Here is a 15,754-nt window from a genome sequence, read left to right as displayed (position 1 = left end):
TTCTAGGTTTGCTCAGAATGTCTGTATTGCTGCATTCTCTTGTTGTTTATTCTTAATTGAAACATGCTATTTAAAAACAAATAAATATGGAAAATAAATTATGAACCCAGTCTTGACACTGTTCAGACTATTCAGTGAACAGTTCTGCAAGATATAAACGCTTACCATCTAGCTGTGAAAAGTCAGATCAGATTTCCACTATTTATGTGGATAGCCCTGAAGAATCACAAATCAGTTTTTGCATTGGTAAAACAAGCAGCATTGTGCCAAGAAAAATGACTGATGCATGTAAAATTTGGGAAACTAATAAAGCTTGAATGTAGCATTTTAATAGCTTAGCTGTACAAAGGGTTTTCAACATTTAATGCAGCTCCCTTGTGATTAAGGAGGTATTGGGGAGGCATTGGGGAGGCAAGGACAATCCCCAGACATGGACTGTATATCTCGAAACAAGACACTGGAACTCATGATAAGGAAGCGGCAGACGGACAGAGAAACAAATGTAAGGACTATAAATCTCAAAATTGGACATTGGAATTCATTATAAAGATACAACAAACGGAAGAATTGGCAACAACCAGCTCTCGCAATTAAGAAACGTGCCAATTCAGCAGATTCCTGACCAAAGGTGAAAAGTACACTGGGAGGAAGACTCGGGGTCTTCCTCCCAAAGACCCCTGCCCACGTCCCAAAGACCCCTGCCCACAATTCTTGGGAGGCTCTACGCAGGCGCAAGGTGCCAAAAGGCTAATTAGCATGAGAAGCGAGGGAAGGCGGGGATAGGTAATGCATATGTATAGGCGCTTGTAGAATATTGATAGATTGATTGTATAAATTCAAGACTGCTTTCCGCTCTGGGTATGCACGATAGGTGGAGAGATCCCCCGTGCATCCAGCGCTGCAATAAAGAATATACCACTTAAAGGAATTTCAGCTTCGATCTTTGAATCAATCTGGCACCCCAGATGGGACGACCTCTCTGCCGGACCGCAGGACCCGCTGGGGACAGGACTCCCTAGGGTACCCCCGGGATTTCCCGGAGGGACTCCTCGACTCACCGAATCACTGCGGAGGCAGACAAGGACCCCATCATTGTAAGTGAGTATATTCTTTATTCTGGTTTGGTTTTCTGGTAGACCGGTCATCTGGGACTGTCCAGTAAGTCGGAAGGTGACTTCTGCAGGACAGTGTTTGGTATATACTTTGTGGTTAGTACCACAAGTATATTTGGGGACCTTGGGGTCCATCTGTATCTGGAACTGTCTGTAAGTCAGAAGGTGATCTTCTGCGAGGCAGTGTTTGGTATATACTTTGTGGTTAGTACCACAAGTATATCTGGGGACCTTGGGGTCCATATGTATCTGGAACTGTCTGTAAGTCAGAAGGTGATCTTCTGCGAGGCAATGTTTGGTATATACTTTGTGGTAAGCACCATAAGTATATTTGGGGACCTTAAGGAAAGAGCTCGCTTTAAGGTCCATCTGGAATTGTGTTGTTTATTTCGGTTTTCTGACTCATGGAGTATGGTATTTAACTCTGGTTATTGTTACTGTGATTTTGGCTATTTTTCTGGTGGTAATAGTAGGTTCGTGGCATTGTTATAAGAAAGATATCGTTATGGTGTTACACAGTTCGGTTTTCTGACTTATCGCATGTAGAATTTGACTCTGACTATTGTTATTGTGATTTTAGCAATATTGCTGGTAATAGTAGCTTTGTGACATCGCTACTGAAAGATATTGCGTGCCTGTAATTTTGTGAGTGATACGTTTTTGTGATACGCTTTTGTAAGTAACACGTGTATTCTGAAAGTGTAAACTGGAAAATGGGGGGGCGAGTAAGCAGTGAAATTCCTAAGAAAAGTGCGTTAGGATGTGTTTTGAGTCACTGGAAGGATATTGGAGGATCTGCCGGTGGAAGTGTGAACAGGAAAACATTGATAAAATATTGTAATCAATGGTGGCCGCTTTATAAGCTGGAATGTGGAGAAAAGTGGCCCCTAAATGGAACTTTAAACTCTAATGTTTTGCTACAGTTAATGTTGGTTTTGAGAAGGAGAATAGGATGAAATGTTGTATACTGATGTTGTTTCAGCATCTTGGTGGGAAAAGGTACGGAATTAAGTTGGCCCCTGACTGAGCCTTTGATGTTGGCATTAGAGAAGTACAGGCTGGAGAAAGATAAAGGAAGTGTTAAAAGGGTTGTTGAAAGTGTTAAAGGTGTTTGAAGTTGAATGAGCAGGGAAAGAGGATGTAGGAATGTTAATAGTTCTGCCTCTGCTCTAGGCAGAGATCTTAAAATCATGGGTGTTAGCCCTTTGGGGCAAAGGGATCATGATGGGTCCGAGAGAGAGTTGTTATGGAAACAGAAAAACAGTTAACTCTTAAAACAACCTGAGTTCATGTGCGAGCTCAGATTACCGATGGGACCGCTCAGGGAACTGTGGACAACTGCATTCCCCTGACCGACCCCACTGAGACCCTAATCATCCCTAAAATTATGAACGGCTAAGTAAATACTAAAATCTGGATGAATTGGGAATTGAGAATATGCTTCCAACAAGGTCTAAAAGAAACCCCTATGGAATTTTTGGACCAACTCTGAAATGTAATGAAAATAAATAAATAAATAAATAAAACAAAACGGTTTGGACCTGGCTTCGGAGGACAAATTGACTAGCCTTTTTCTAGGGTAATCATTGGTCCCTGATTTCAACAGGAATAACGGGGACCTGGAGAATCTACCCTAGCGGATCCTCCACTGATTATAATGAAGCTAGGGGAGGAATGGAAGTGAAATTTCTTATTGATATGGGGCAACGTATTCAGTTCTAAATCAAGCATTAATGCCTTCACAGAATTATTATGTTAGGGTAAAAGGTGTGTTGTGGTTTAACCCGGCTGGCAGCTAAACACCACGCAGCCGTTTGCTCACCCTCCCCCTCCCTCTCTGAGACGGGGGAGAGAAATGGAAAGTGAAGCCCGTGAGTTGAGATAAAGACAGTTTAATAAGACAAAATCTAACTGAAACCAGGACAAGGTGTAACCGAAAAGGCTTATTTTTGTGAACCTTTGAAGTACAAGTTAGGGAAACAATGGGGCATACACAGATTTTTATATACGCCTAACTCCTCATGGGCACTCTTAGGTAGAGATTTATTAGAGCAATTAGGAGCAGAAATTGTCGTTGAAAAAGGGAAAATGAAATTAAGAATAGGAGAAGAACAACTAATAAATGTGTTAAGCTTGGCACTAATACAAACTGACCCTAAAAGTGAAATACCTTTAGAGATCACAGATCAATATGTCCAGGAGTTTGGGCTACCGAAGTCCCTGGAAGAGCAAAAATGTGACCTTAATAATTATTAAATTAAAGCCAGGAGAGAAACCCGTTAAGGTTAAGTAATATCCTTTGAGGATAGAAGATAGGAAAGGAATTAAAGAGATAATTGATAAATTTTTACAGTATGGATTATTGATTGAATGTGAATCAGAATACAATACACCCATATTGCCAATTAAAAAGGCAGATGAAAAAAGCTATAGGTTAGTTCAGGATTTGAGGGCCATAAGTAAAATCACTGAAGACATACACCCTGTGGTAGCAAACCCTTATACGCTATTGACCAAGTTAAGGGACAAGTTGGTCTGGTTTACCGTACTGGATTTAAAGGATGCCTTCTTTTGTTTAACCTTGGCCCCAGAAAGCCGAAACCTCTTTGCCTTTGAATGGGAAAATCCTGACTCAGGACGAAAAGTCCAGTTGACATGGACAGTGCTTCCTCAGGGGTTTAAAAATAGCCCTACGATTTTTGGTAATCAACTTGCAAAGGAACTTGAATCCTGGGAAGCCCCCAATTCTGCAGGGGTCCTGCTGCAATATGTTGATGATCTCTTGATTGCTACCGAAGACAGGGGAAGCTGCATACAGTGGACGGTGAGCCTCCTTAATTTCCTAGGAATGAATGGATACCGGGTTTCACAACAGAAGGCACAATTGGTTCAAACCCACGTGACGTACCTAGGATTTGAGATCTCAGGAGGACAACGTGAATTGGGGACAGAACGCAAGGAAGCAATCTGTCGTACCCCAGAACCACAGACTGTTAAAGAATTACGAACTTTCCTAGGAATGACAGGTTGGTGCAGATTATGGATCAACAATTATGGATTAATTGTAAGGCCTTTGTATGATTTAATTAAAGATAACTGCATAAGACTAATATGGACAGGAGAAGCCCGAGCAGCCTTTAAGAAGTTTAAGATGGAGTTGATGCGAGCCCCAGCTCTTGGTTTACCAGATTTGTCTAAACCCTTTTGGTTATACTCCTATGAAAGACAGGGTATGGCCTTAGGGGTACTAGCACAAAAGTTGGGACCTTACAAAAGGGCAATGGCTTATTTCTCTAAACAATTGGATGAAGTAAGTAAAGGATGGCCAGACTGCCTGCGAGCAGTGGCAGCCGTAATTATGAATATACAAGAAGCCCGGAAATTTACAATGGGGCAGAAGATAACAGTGTTTGTCTCACACACTGTGTCAGCAGTTTTAGAACAAAAGGGGGCTCATTGGTTATCTCCTCAGAGATTTTTGAAATATCAAGCAATATTGGTAGAACAGGACGATGTGGAAATTGTGATAACTAATATTGTGAATCCAGCCTCTTTTCTTAGTGATGCTCCGGTGGAACCTGTGATTCACGATTGTTTAGAAACTATGGAGACTGTGTATTCCAGCCGACCAGACCTTAAGGAGGAGCCCATGGAAGATGCAGAAGAAACTTGGTTCACGGATGGGAGCAGTTTTGTTACACAAGGACAACGTAAAGCTGGATATGCTATAACAACTACTCAGCAGGTAATTGAGTCTAAGCCTTTACCCCCTGGAACATCAGCTCAAAAGGCGGAGATAGTTGCTCTCACGAGAGCATTGGAACTGGCAGCTGGAAAAAGGGTAAATATTTGGACAGATTCTAAATATGCATTCGGCGTGGTACATGCTCATGGAGCGATTTGGAAAGAACGTGGATTACTGACTGCTCAGGGAAAACAGATAAAACATGCTGAAGAAATTTTGAAATTGTTAGAGGCTGTAAAACAACCAGAAAAAGTGGCTATTATGCATTGCCGAGGGCATCAAAGAGGATCCACCGACTTCGAGATTGGGAACAGATTGGCTGATAAAGAGGCAAGAAGGGCGGCGGAAAGAGGTCAAGTGGAAGTGCTTGCTTTAATACCAGACGGTAAAATTCAGACATTAGAGAAAGGACAGGCTCCTAAATATTCAAAAGAAGATTTAAAGTTGATCGAGGATCTAAAAGGGAAGCTGAATGTTGATGGGTGGGCTCATTTGAAGGACAACAGGGTTGTTATGCCCTCTAATTTGGTGTGGCCTATGGTTTTGGGGGAACACAACAAAACCCACTGGGGAGCCAATGCCCTGTATAAACTATTAAATCGAGTCTTGGTAGCAAGAAATCTGTATACCACAATAAGGCAGGTAACCCAACAATGTGACACCTGTATGCATCATAATCCCAATACAGGAAATAGGGTGACATTTGGTGTCATTGATAAAGGGAATTATTCAGGGCAACTGTGGCAAATTGATTTTTCAGAACTCCCTAGAAAAGGGGGGTATTGTTATTTACTGGTTCTGACTGACATGATATCAGGAAGGCCTGAAGCCTTTCCCTGTCGAACAAACAAAGCAAGAAGAAGTGGTTAAAGTCTTGTTAAATGAAATAATACCATGCTTTGGGATTCTAGTAGTAATGTCTTCTGATAGAGTTTCACATTTTTGTGTGCAAGTGGTACAACAGATAAGTAAGATTCTAAAGATATTCTAAAGACAACTGCATACTCTTTATAGACCGCAGGCAAGTGGACAGGTAGAAAAAATGAAACATTTAATTAAACAACAAATAGCTAAAATCGGACAAGAATCTAATTTGTCATGACCTCAATCCCTCCCTTTAGCATTACTTAGAATTTGAGTTAAACCTAGAATAAAAGGGAATTTGAGTCCCTTTGAAATCTTATATGGAAGGCCGTATCCATTTCTATTTAGTGGAGAGGATCGAACGCAGTTAGGATTAGAATATTTATATGCATATATAACTGAACTTCAGAAATAATTAAATAAAGTACATAAATTTGTTCTCAGGACCTGGGCTAGACGGTTGGATCAACCAATCCACCCTTTTAAGCTCAGGGATTATATATATAAAGACTTTTTCAGGACAACCCCTAGAGGAAAAACGGAAGGAAAGTGGACGGGACCATACCAGGTATTACTGACAACACGCACCGCCATTAAGATTAAGGAGCAAGCAGCTTGGATCCACGATTCAAAGGTGAAAAAGGCCCCGGCGAGGATATGGACCACGACCCCAATTGGACCAGCAAAATTGCATTTTTCCAGATCCTAATGATTGTGGGGGTATGGTTGTCAGATTTGGGAAGGGCAGTTTGGGATGAGAACTTACACCTGACCTTAATACAAACTGTATCTCAAGTGATTAATAAGACGAACTGTTGGGTATGCACCCATCTGCCAGAGCATGGGAATAAGGGTGTATCGTTAATCAGGATTCCCTTGCTTGCAAACTTACCTTGGACTAATTTGTGGGAAAACACATCTTGGGGTCAAAAATATGAAGAAGTTTTGGAACTAGAAGTTAGTAGCTTCGTGCCATTGGAATCTTGCTATGTATGTGTACAAAGGTGTAACCCGCCTAAGGGTATGGGAAAACAGGATTGTATAAATACGGGTACTACTTATGTGGGAAATCGGACATCTTGTAATCAAACAATTGATATTAGTACAACTAGCAGTTGGGCAAATTCAACCAGCTGGCCAGTTCCAGAAGGAAAAGGGTGGTATTGGCTATGCAATGATACAGCCCGTAAGGTCTTGCCCGAGAACTGGAAGGGAACTTGCACTCTTGGAGCAGTAGTCCCCAGTATGACAGTACATGATGTAGTGCCTCGAGGTTACTTGAGAAATCATATCTGGAGAATTAGATGAAAAATTAACAATCCATTGATAGAGAGACACACCGCTTTTCATAGTTTTGTTTGATGGTTTATCCCATGGTTAGGAGTGAATGAATTGGAAAAGGCGATAGTTAATATTTCTGCAATTATAGAGAAGTTAGAAAACAAAACTCTGGATGCTATAAAGGCTCAACAAGAAGAGATACCTAGTTTATCACAGGTAGTATTACAAAATCGGATGGCCCTAGACTTGTTACTGGCCGCTCAAGGGGGAGTCTGTACAGTAATAAACACAAGTTGTTGTGTGTATGTAGATCAGAGTGGAAGGATCTCTACCGACCTGGAAGAAATATGGAAGCAGACAAGGGTCCTACATGAGATCAGTAAAGATGATCTTTCATGGAGTTTTAGTGAAATATGGAATAAGTTAACCGCCTGGTTGCCCAACTTCCAATGGTGGGAACAAGTGTTCATTGCTCTAATCACATTAGTAGTGTTAGGAATATTTGTGTGCATGTTGTTTAGATGCCTGCTTTGTTGTGTTACTGTAAATAATGAAAGTATCTGATGCAAAAGAATTTGCATGGGAAAAGAAAAGGGGGGATTGATTAAGGAGGTATTGGGGAGGCATTGGGGAGGCAAGGACAATCCCCAGACATGGACTGTATATCTCGAAACAAGACACTGGAACTCATGATAAGGAAGCGGCAGACGGACAGAGAAACAAATGTAAGGACTATAAATCTCAAAATTGGACATTGGAATTCATTATAAAGATACAACAAACGGAAGAATTGGCAACAACCAGCTCTCGCAATTAAGAAACGTGCCAATTCAGCAGATTCCTGACCAAAGGTGAAAAGTACACTGGGAGGAAGACTCGGGGTCTTCCTCCCAAAGACCCCTGCCCACGTCCCAAAGACCCCTGCCCACAATTCTTGGGAGGCTCTACGCAGGCGCAAGGTGCCAAAAGGCTAATTAGCATGAGAAGCGAGGGAAGGCGGGGATAGGTAATGCATATGTATAGGCGCTTGTAGAATATTGATAGATTGATTGTATAAATTCAAGACTGCTTTCCGCTCTGGGTATGCACGATAGGTGGAGAGATCCCCCGTGCATCCAGCGCTGCAATAAAGAATATACCACTTAAAGGAATTTCAGCTTCGATCTTTGAATCACTTGACTTCAGCAATTTGCAATAGCTTAAAAAAAAAGAAAGTGATGCCATGTATCACTTGTGTAGCAACTAGGGATAGAAGCATGCGAGCTGTATCTGCTAGCATCTTTCCCCTAGCAAAATACCAAAGATTTTGGAAGAGCTGTGAACATTTACAGAAATATGAATTTCACATATTAGGCCTAATATTTTGCACAGGGAAAGTCAGTTTAAGACGGATTAACCCTAAAAATTGCATAAATAAATCCCATTGCAGGATCCCTCCTTTTCTTTAGGCGGGCTCTCAGTCCACAAGAATGTCTTTCCCTTAGGTACCTTTGGTTCTTTCCCTTTTTAGCTTCTCAGTAGTCCTCTGCTCGGTGCTTAAGCAGCAGTCTCTGTTCTTGCTTTGCCTTTTGGAGTGTTGTTTGATTTTAGAGCTACACTCAACAAATAGCAACCAGTCTCAGAAAGAAAAATACTGCTGCTCTGCTCGTGTCACTATCCGTATACTCCCCTGTTTCTGACACTACCACTGGCTTTGGCATTGGTCTGGTCTGGCCATAGTGAGCTGAGCTAGAGGAAAAGTGTCCCTAAATTAAGTCAAGGTTCATGCTCTATGTTAGCTTATGTTCCTTCCAGTTGCTACCAGCTGTTAGAGTGGCTTAGCCTCACTCTCCATCTGCCGGCTCCTCCAGTGATGGGTGGAGGAAAAAAACTCCTCTTCCCTTCTGAGGGCTCTATGCTGCCTGCGCAGTAGCAGCCAGGCAGAGGAAATCAGCCTCCCTGTCTCCATTCATCCGTACACCCTTAACAAAAGAGAATCAGCAGCAATATAGATCATGGGTAAAGAATGGAATTGCAGGTGTTGAGGTGGTCTGTTTGCTCAGGTGCTCATCAGCTACTCTGATTTCCAGGCCTGTTCATGACAGTTAATATATACAGTTAAACACAATCTGTGGGCTATCAAATAAATTGTGTATTGGAATGCGGAGCTGAAATTGAAGCTCGGTGAGTTACTTGTGTGCACAAGTGAATAGTCTCTGCTGTATTGTTTTGTTTTTCAGTGAGAAACAAATGAGCAACTTTCCTAGCTTCCAAGAAATTCTCCTCTATGGTTCCACATCATTTCACATCTTAGGTGAAAGTTAAAAAATTCCTCCACTATTCCTGTGGCGTTCTCCACCATTCTTTACTTCCTCTAACAATTTAAAACTCCAAGACACTATCCATGTGATAGCCAAATAAAATAAGAGCAGTGTAGAGGTAGATAAATCTACCTACTGAATAAGTATGCCCTGAGAAAGAATGCAGTTGAAAGAAACATCAAAAACAGGACATAAGGCAACAAAAAATCCTTCAACCACATGGAAGAAGACTGATCCCAGATAAGACTATGGGGCCTTTACCACTGATGTCAGCAGCATGAGAATTTTACTTCACAGAGAAATGTGCAGGACTACAAAGTAAAACAAGTCATTGATCCATTACCAGTAACTGATGTCTGCAGTTCTGCAGTATTTTGAAGCCTGTTGATTCAAAAAATGTGACTGACAAAATATTAAGGGGCATTAACCAGCTTTTCAAATATAAAGTTAGGAACTTGCTCTACTTTCAATGTACAGAAATATGGATAGTTACCTTAGCTGGGTCTCTGTTCAGGCTAAAGACCGAATTGTCTTGGTCCCCTGTGTGATCAATGTGGAGAGGAATTCCTAAAAAGCATTTCAATTCATCCACAAACACATGTATAAAATAGGTGGACTGGATGCCAATTCTACAGGCTATTTGGACAGATGATAATCAAAGAGCTTTTGATGGTGTAGAGAGTGCAGGAAGATAGGTGATTATAAATCTCTCTTTACATGTACAGGTACCTCTGCAGTACAAATACTGTGATATATTTGGCATGTGAATGATTTTTACCAAAGGCCAAAACCTGAATATGCTCCTCATCTAGCCTGACTTGATCTATCATGAGTAACAAAGCCCCAGGACCCTGGACACACAGTTATGCCACTCCAAACTTATCTAGGTTTGCAGAGGTCAGGTCGGATAGTTCTCTGTGCTGAGAACAAGCAACAAAACAGATAATTCACCCAAGGACAGTGAAGAGACATCTGCTGTTGTTTTGGTAGCCAGAGAGATCTTGCACTTTTTAAAAATTGACATGGAGGTTTCTCAGAGGAAGGGATCATTAAAAAGTCACCCCTTTCTGAGTTTTAATAAGCTGCTATTTGCCCTAGCAGAATTATATACAGATCACTGTATTTTGGATGTATATTACTGGAGTTAGATATCACAGAATCACAGAATCACAGAATCTCTAGGTTGGAAGAGACCTCAAGATCATCGAGTCCAACCTCTGACCTAACACTAACAGTCCCCACTAAACCATATCCCTAAGTTCTACATCTAAACGTCTTTTGAAGACTTCCAGGGATGGTGACTCAACCACCTCCCTGGGCAGCCTGTTCCAATGTCTAACAACCCTTTCAGTAAAGAAATTCTTCCTAACATCTAACCTAAAACTCCCCTGGCGCAACTTTAGCCCATTCCCCCTCGTCCTGTCACCAGGCACATGGGAGAACAGGCCAACCCCCATCTCGCTAGAGCCTCCTTTAATATACTTATACAGAGTGATAAGGTCACCCCTGAGCCTCCTCTTCTCCAGGCTGAACAAGCCCAGCTCCTTCAGCCGCTCCTCATAGGACTTGCTCTCCAGGCCCCTCACCAGCTTCGTCGCCCTTCTCTGGACCCGCTCAAGCACCTCGATGTCCTTCTTGTAGCGAGGGGCCCAGAACTGAACACAGTACTCGAGGTGCGGCCTCACCAGAGCCGAGTACAGGGGGACGATCACCTCCCTAGACTCCTCTGTATTTAACTTTAAAAGAATGGCACTATAAATACAGGCTTGGATGGCAACTGGTAGATGTTTGGATGGATAACATTCAAACAGTAGCAAAATAGCTTTATTTTTCCTTGTGACCTTTATAATAATTCCTAGTTCTTCTTTGACTACTCTGCCATAAGCTGCACCAGAGGGTGGAGATCATGAAAGTGATTTAGGACTAAGTTCACAACTACAGTAAGGGAGGATTAAGGGCATTTCCAAGACACAATGTAACTTATTTTCCCCAGACATCAATTTGACTGTTTGTGTCTTACTTTGGTATTTATTACTTTATCCTATTTTTAATCTTTGACATTATCCATGATCTCTCTTTCAGACACTCTAGTGTGCATAAGATGCATTATATTTTTTGACAAAGCATATACACTTCCTGATAAAGCACATTTAAGCTAAAAAAGGTGGTGCATTGTAACATACACTCACCTAAACTACACAGAAGGCTCACAGCACAGAAGGTCTGAGACAAGCAGAGACCAAGAGGGGAAAAATGCAAGAAATCGTGTGTTACAGAGAAGCAGAAAGATTCTATTTTACTGGACTGTAGGATGTGGTAGCTTCCCATGATTGCATTTCTGCATTTTTAGGGATTGGTGCAATCTATGACACCTGACTCTGGTTCCTGTGCAAACACATGGCCCTGTACAAGCCCTTAGCAAAAGACATCATCTAATATCTAGCCCAAACATACAGACGGCTGGGGAAGTACAAGAAAACAGAGCTGTGACGGGTTAGCAGGCAATAATACTAAGCAGTACGCTAAAGAGACTTGCTATTCCATGATGTCTTCTTGTGCCACTGGAGACTTCATGGCCTGACCAATCCATGACAATAGGAAAATAAAATCCAATAGATTGCATTTATTTTTTATCCTCTTTTATAAAACAGATAAGTAGACTAGCATGTTGTAGACATTCACGAATGTGAAGACCTTATATACATCTGTACTTAGCTGCAATACATAAACTGGCAAGTGAATTTCATTTATTTTCTGCTAAAATACAGTTATTCTGTCACTAAATACTTCAACATTACTTTTAAAATATTGTCACGTTTTTCATCTCTAAAGCTTTCTGAAACTTGAGCTGTGCTGTTTGGTTGGGATTGTCTACAGCTGTTTCTGTTTCTTTAGCTGATGAAGACACAGATGAGTCTGACACAAAAATCAGGCAGGGACAATTGCTAAATCAGTATCCATCAACAGTTATATGTAAAGTTATTTGCAAATCTTTGTTTACAGTGAAATCCAATCTTTGTTAATGACTGTGGAAGTGGAAGATGCTAACATTCACAAGCACTGACAAAGCAATTACCTTTCTCAAAAATCATTGAAAATCCTGAACAAATGTTTTGTGTATTCTTTCACTGTCCAACTTTCAAGCCCCAAACAGCAAGATAAGCACTTGCACAAAGTCTGGTGCTGTCCAACAGAGGGCAATGGTACACAATCCACATAAAGCTAATATACCCTATGCTCTCCCTGACAAGGCCTCTATTTCAATAGAGAAGATATGGTAGAGTTTGAGGAGTTCAGTCTGGACATCAAATGCCAAATGATGTAATTTCTAGCTGACCCACATATATGTTGCAGCAGAATTGGAATTCAAATGCCAAACTTTAGTCTGAGATAAATAAGAAAGACGTGAGGTATTCATGCTGCACAATTTAATAACTACCACACAGATACTAGCTAATTACCCCTGACCTCAATGCCATGGTGTGGACGGATGTCATTGTCTCATTTTACAAATGGAAGAAAATGAGACAATGAAAGGTCACGTGAATTGCCCAAGGCTGTTGAGACAATGGACTTCAGCACAGGCATACCCGGCTCTTACCTTCACCTATAATCCACTAACTATTTATAGTAGTAGCACATGCTTAACAACCAGTACAATTATATCCTTACAGCTCAGAAAAGAAATGTCAGGGAAGCTACAAACACTTTGAAGAAACAATCCAATAATTCAACAGACCAACAAAGTTATGGTCCAGTCTGCCAGGCAGAATTCACCAATTTCTGTGACAGAGAATGTAAGGCTTTGGAGTTGTTTACTGACAGTAATCATAGCAGGGCAAATAGGGATTAACCTCAAAGGGCAGTAGAAGGATTAGTCAAAAAAAATCAGAAGTAATACAAGATGAGTCTGCCATTTGTGTTATCATAATGGAAGCAACTGTCCTCTCCCATGCCACAACTCTAGTCTCACCTAAAATCTCTATATAGTAAATCAAAACTACCCAAATGATCAGATTCGGTGAAATTCCCCATGAGCCAGTGTGCCCAGTCATCACTGGCAATGTCTTCAGCCTTAAGACTCTGACGATCTTGATGTCTGTTACTAAGGAGCACATGTTTTTTTGGTATCTACCATAACATTACTGTAAAATACACAATCAGTTGTTGCCATGGTGCTCAACAGTGCCACTAAAAGGAAGAGAACAATACAGTCATATTCAGAAACACCAAATGAAGGCAGTTAATCAACACAGGGCATGTTTATGCTAGGGATTTCTTACATTAGCCTGGGGAGAAGGTGACGTACATAAAAAATTATGTCACTGCAGATGGCATAAGGATTTCTTTTGTAACTCCTTGAAAACTGCTTTAGTAAGCTGTATGATTAATTTGAAAATGAGTGGCAGAACTTGTCAAACTTGCCACTTCTTTCTAACAAAGCTGAGTTAACAGTTAACCTGTGCTTCTAACAGATGGCATAATAATAAACGCAGGTAACATCTATTTGATGGTAGAGTATTTCTGTAAACTAAAACCTTAGAGAAAAAATCTTTTCTAATTAGTTAGCAATGCCAATTCCTGGAGACAGAAATCTTCTGTAAAAAAGTGACTGAAAGAACACAAATGGAAAACAACACACCCATTGCAAATGAATCTCCCTTAAAAGCAAAGTAGTGAGGAACAGATTTACTGTAACTAGCAAACCCATAGTAAGTTTACGTGAATGTATGTTCACAAGCTGCAGCCACTGCAGACACAATATAAACTATCAGCCATTTCTACTCAAGATACTAAGAGTAAGTGACACAAATTAGATGGGACAAAGAAAAGGAAGTTGGCATAATTAAAATGCATCATGTGAAATGTCAAAAGTTATGCAGACTGGTGTTTCCAGTTTCTTTGACATGCATGCCCAGTTATGTTCCACTTCCAAATAGGATAATGACAATATTATATACCTGTTTATTTTAATTTCCAACAAGGGAAAAAAGCAAAGACACTGTACCTGTCCCCCCTCCTCCCAAACATATCAGTCATCCACACCCCTTCTGTCCCATAACTGCAGATTGGTGTTTTGTCCTAAATCAAATAACAGAGCATCAAGATAAATATTTCCTTGGGGAAAAAACAAACAAACAAACAAACTTTGTACCTTTGTATTCTCTACATTATATACATTGTTTTTCCTAGTGAAATGGCATTTAAGAATAGCCTCTGTGAGGGTTCAGATGAAATGGAGCCCTTAATTTCTGGGGAAATAAACATTACACTTCTGGTTCTCCATCCAGAAAGCTCCAAGTCCTGCACCAAGGACTTCAATTCTTGCAGTATATTTTTCAAGGGGGTTGAAACTGAAAAGACAACTTGAAATTCCAGACCTCTTCCAACACAAGCATTACCACTTTTGCATTCAATAATTTCTTGTTCCTTTTAGTTCTTTTCACTGTCCTAAGCAGAAGAGGAATTTGGAAAAGTAAATAATCTGCAAGCGCTAACAGCTTCTATTTGATTTTACAGATAAGCTTTATCTGAATTCAGGCATACAAAAGCATTGGTACAGCAAGTGTTATTCCTCTGGGCACAATGCCCACATTCAGTGTGGCTAAAGTAATGGAGAAATTACTCAGTAAAGTGAAACACACATGTACAATTCCTTGATGTATTCCAATATAGTGTAAGGAGTTTTAATTCCACATCTGTAGGATCTCAAGACTGAGAATGGAAAGTATCTATGGCACGGTTGGACTCTTGTAAAGTGGAAAATATGAGATGCTAGGAGTTTCACTTTCTATTAATCAACTAACAAGTCCATTAATCACAGAATGTTTCTAAGCTAAGTGAATCTGTGAAGAAATAAGTAAGAGCAACAGCATTAAGAGTGAATAAAGCATGTTTTAAGAGTTAAATATTCCTTGTCCTATTTTAAACTATTTCTTCTTGTGGTCAACTATAGATGGAACTTTGCACAGCAAAATATGGAGCAATACTTAATTTTTGATTCTCCATGCTTAACAATTATGTACTTGAATTCATAATTATTTGGACTGAGTAAATTTATTTTTGTAAAAAAATAAAAAGAAAGGGTCAGACTGACCAGGCTGCAACCTGAATGCATTAATCCAGCAAATATTACTTTCAAGGCTGTTGTTCATTCTTGGTAAAAATAGTGTCCAAGCTACTGTACACCTTTCATAAATACTCTAAAATACGGACATAGTATGGCAAAATGCTCTCCGTGGAGCCTTTTGTCTATGACTCTACTAACAGCTAAAGGGAAAAAAAAAAAGGAAAAAATACTGAGGAGATAATCTAGAAATTTTCCCCAAAACAACTGCACAGTAGATGTGAAATGAAAACTATTGTAATATTTCACACTTCATAGGGGTCAACTTGAAAGGTAAGTTTGGAGGGTATAATACAGTAACACTTCCTCAGTTGTGATGTGTTAA

General features: G+C 40.4%; 1 pseudogene; it reads left to right on the top strand.

Annotated features, from left to right (window-relative positions):
- Positions 1–3,286: 3,286 nt before the first annotated feature.
- LOC140002473 (uncharacterized) lies at positions 3,287–8,153 on the top strand (annotated as a pseudogene).
- Positions 8,154–15,754: the final 7,601 nt, after the last annotated feature.

The sequence above is a fragment of the Anas platyrhynchos genome, chromosome 4 (assembly GCF_047663525.1).
Source record: "Anas platyrhynchos isolate ZD024472 breed Pekin duck chromosome 4, IASCAAS_PekinDuck_T2T, whole genome shotgun sequence".
Taxonomy (NCBI): domain Eukaryota; kingdom Metazoa; phylum Chordata; class Aves; order Anseriformes; family Anatidae; genus Anas; species Anas platyrhynchos.
The sequence above is the reverse complement of the archived record's forward strand: the minus strand, read 5'-3'. Positions and strand labels throughout refer to the sequence as shown.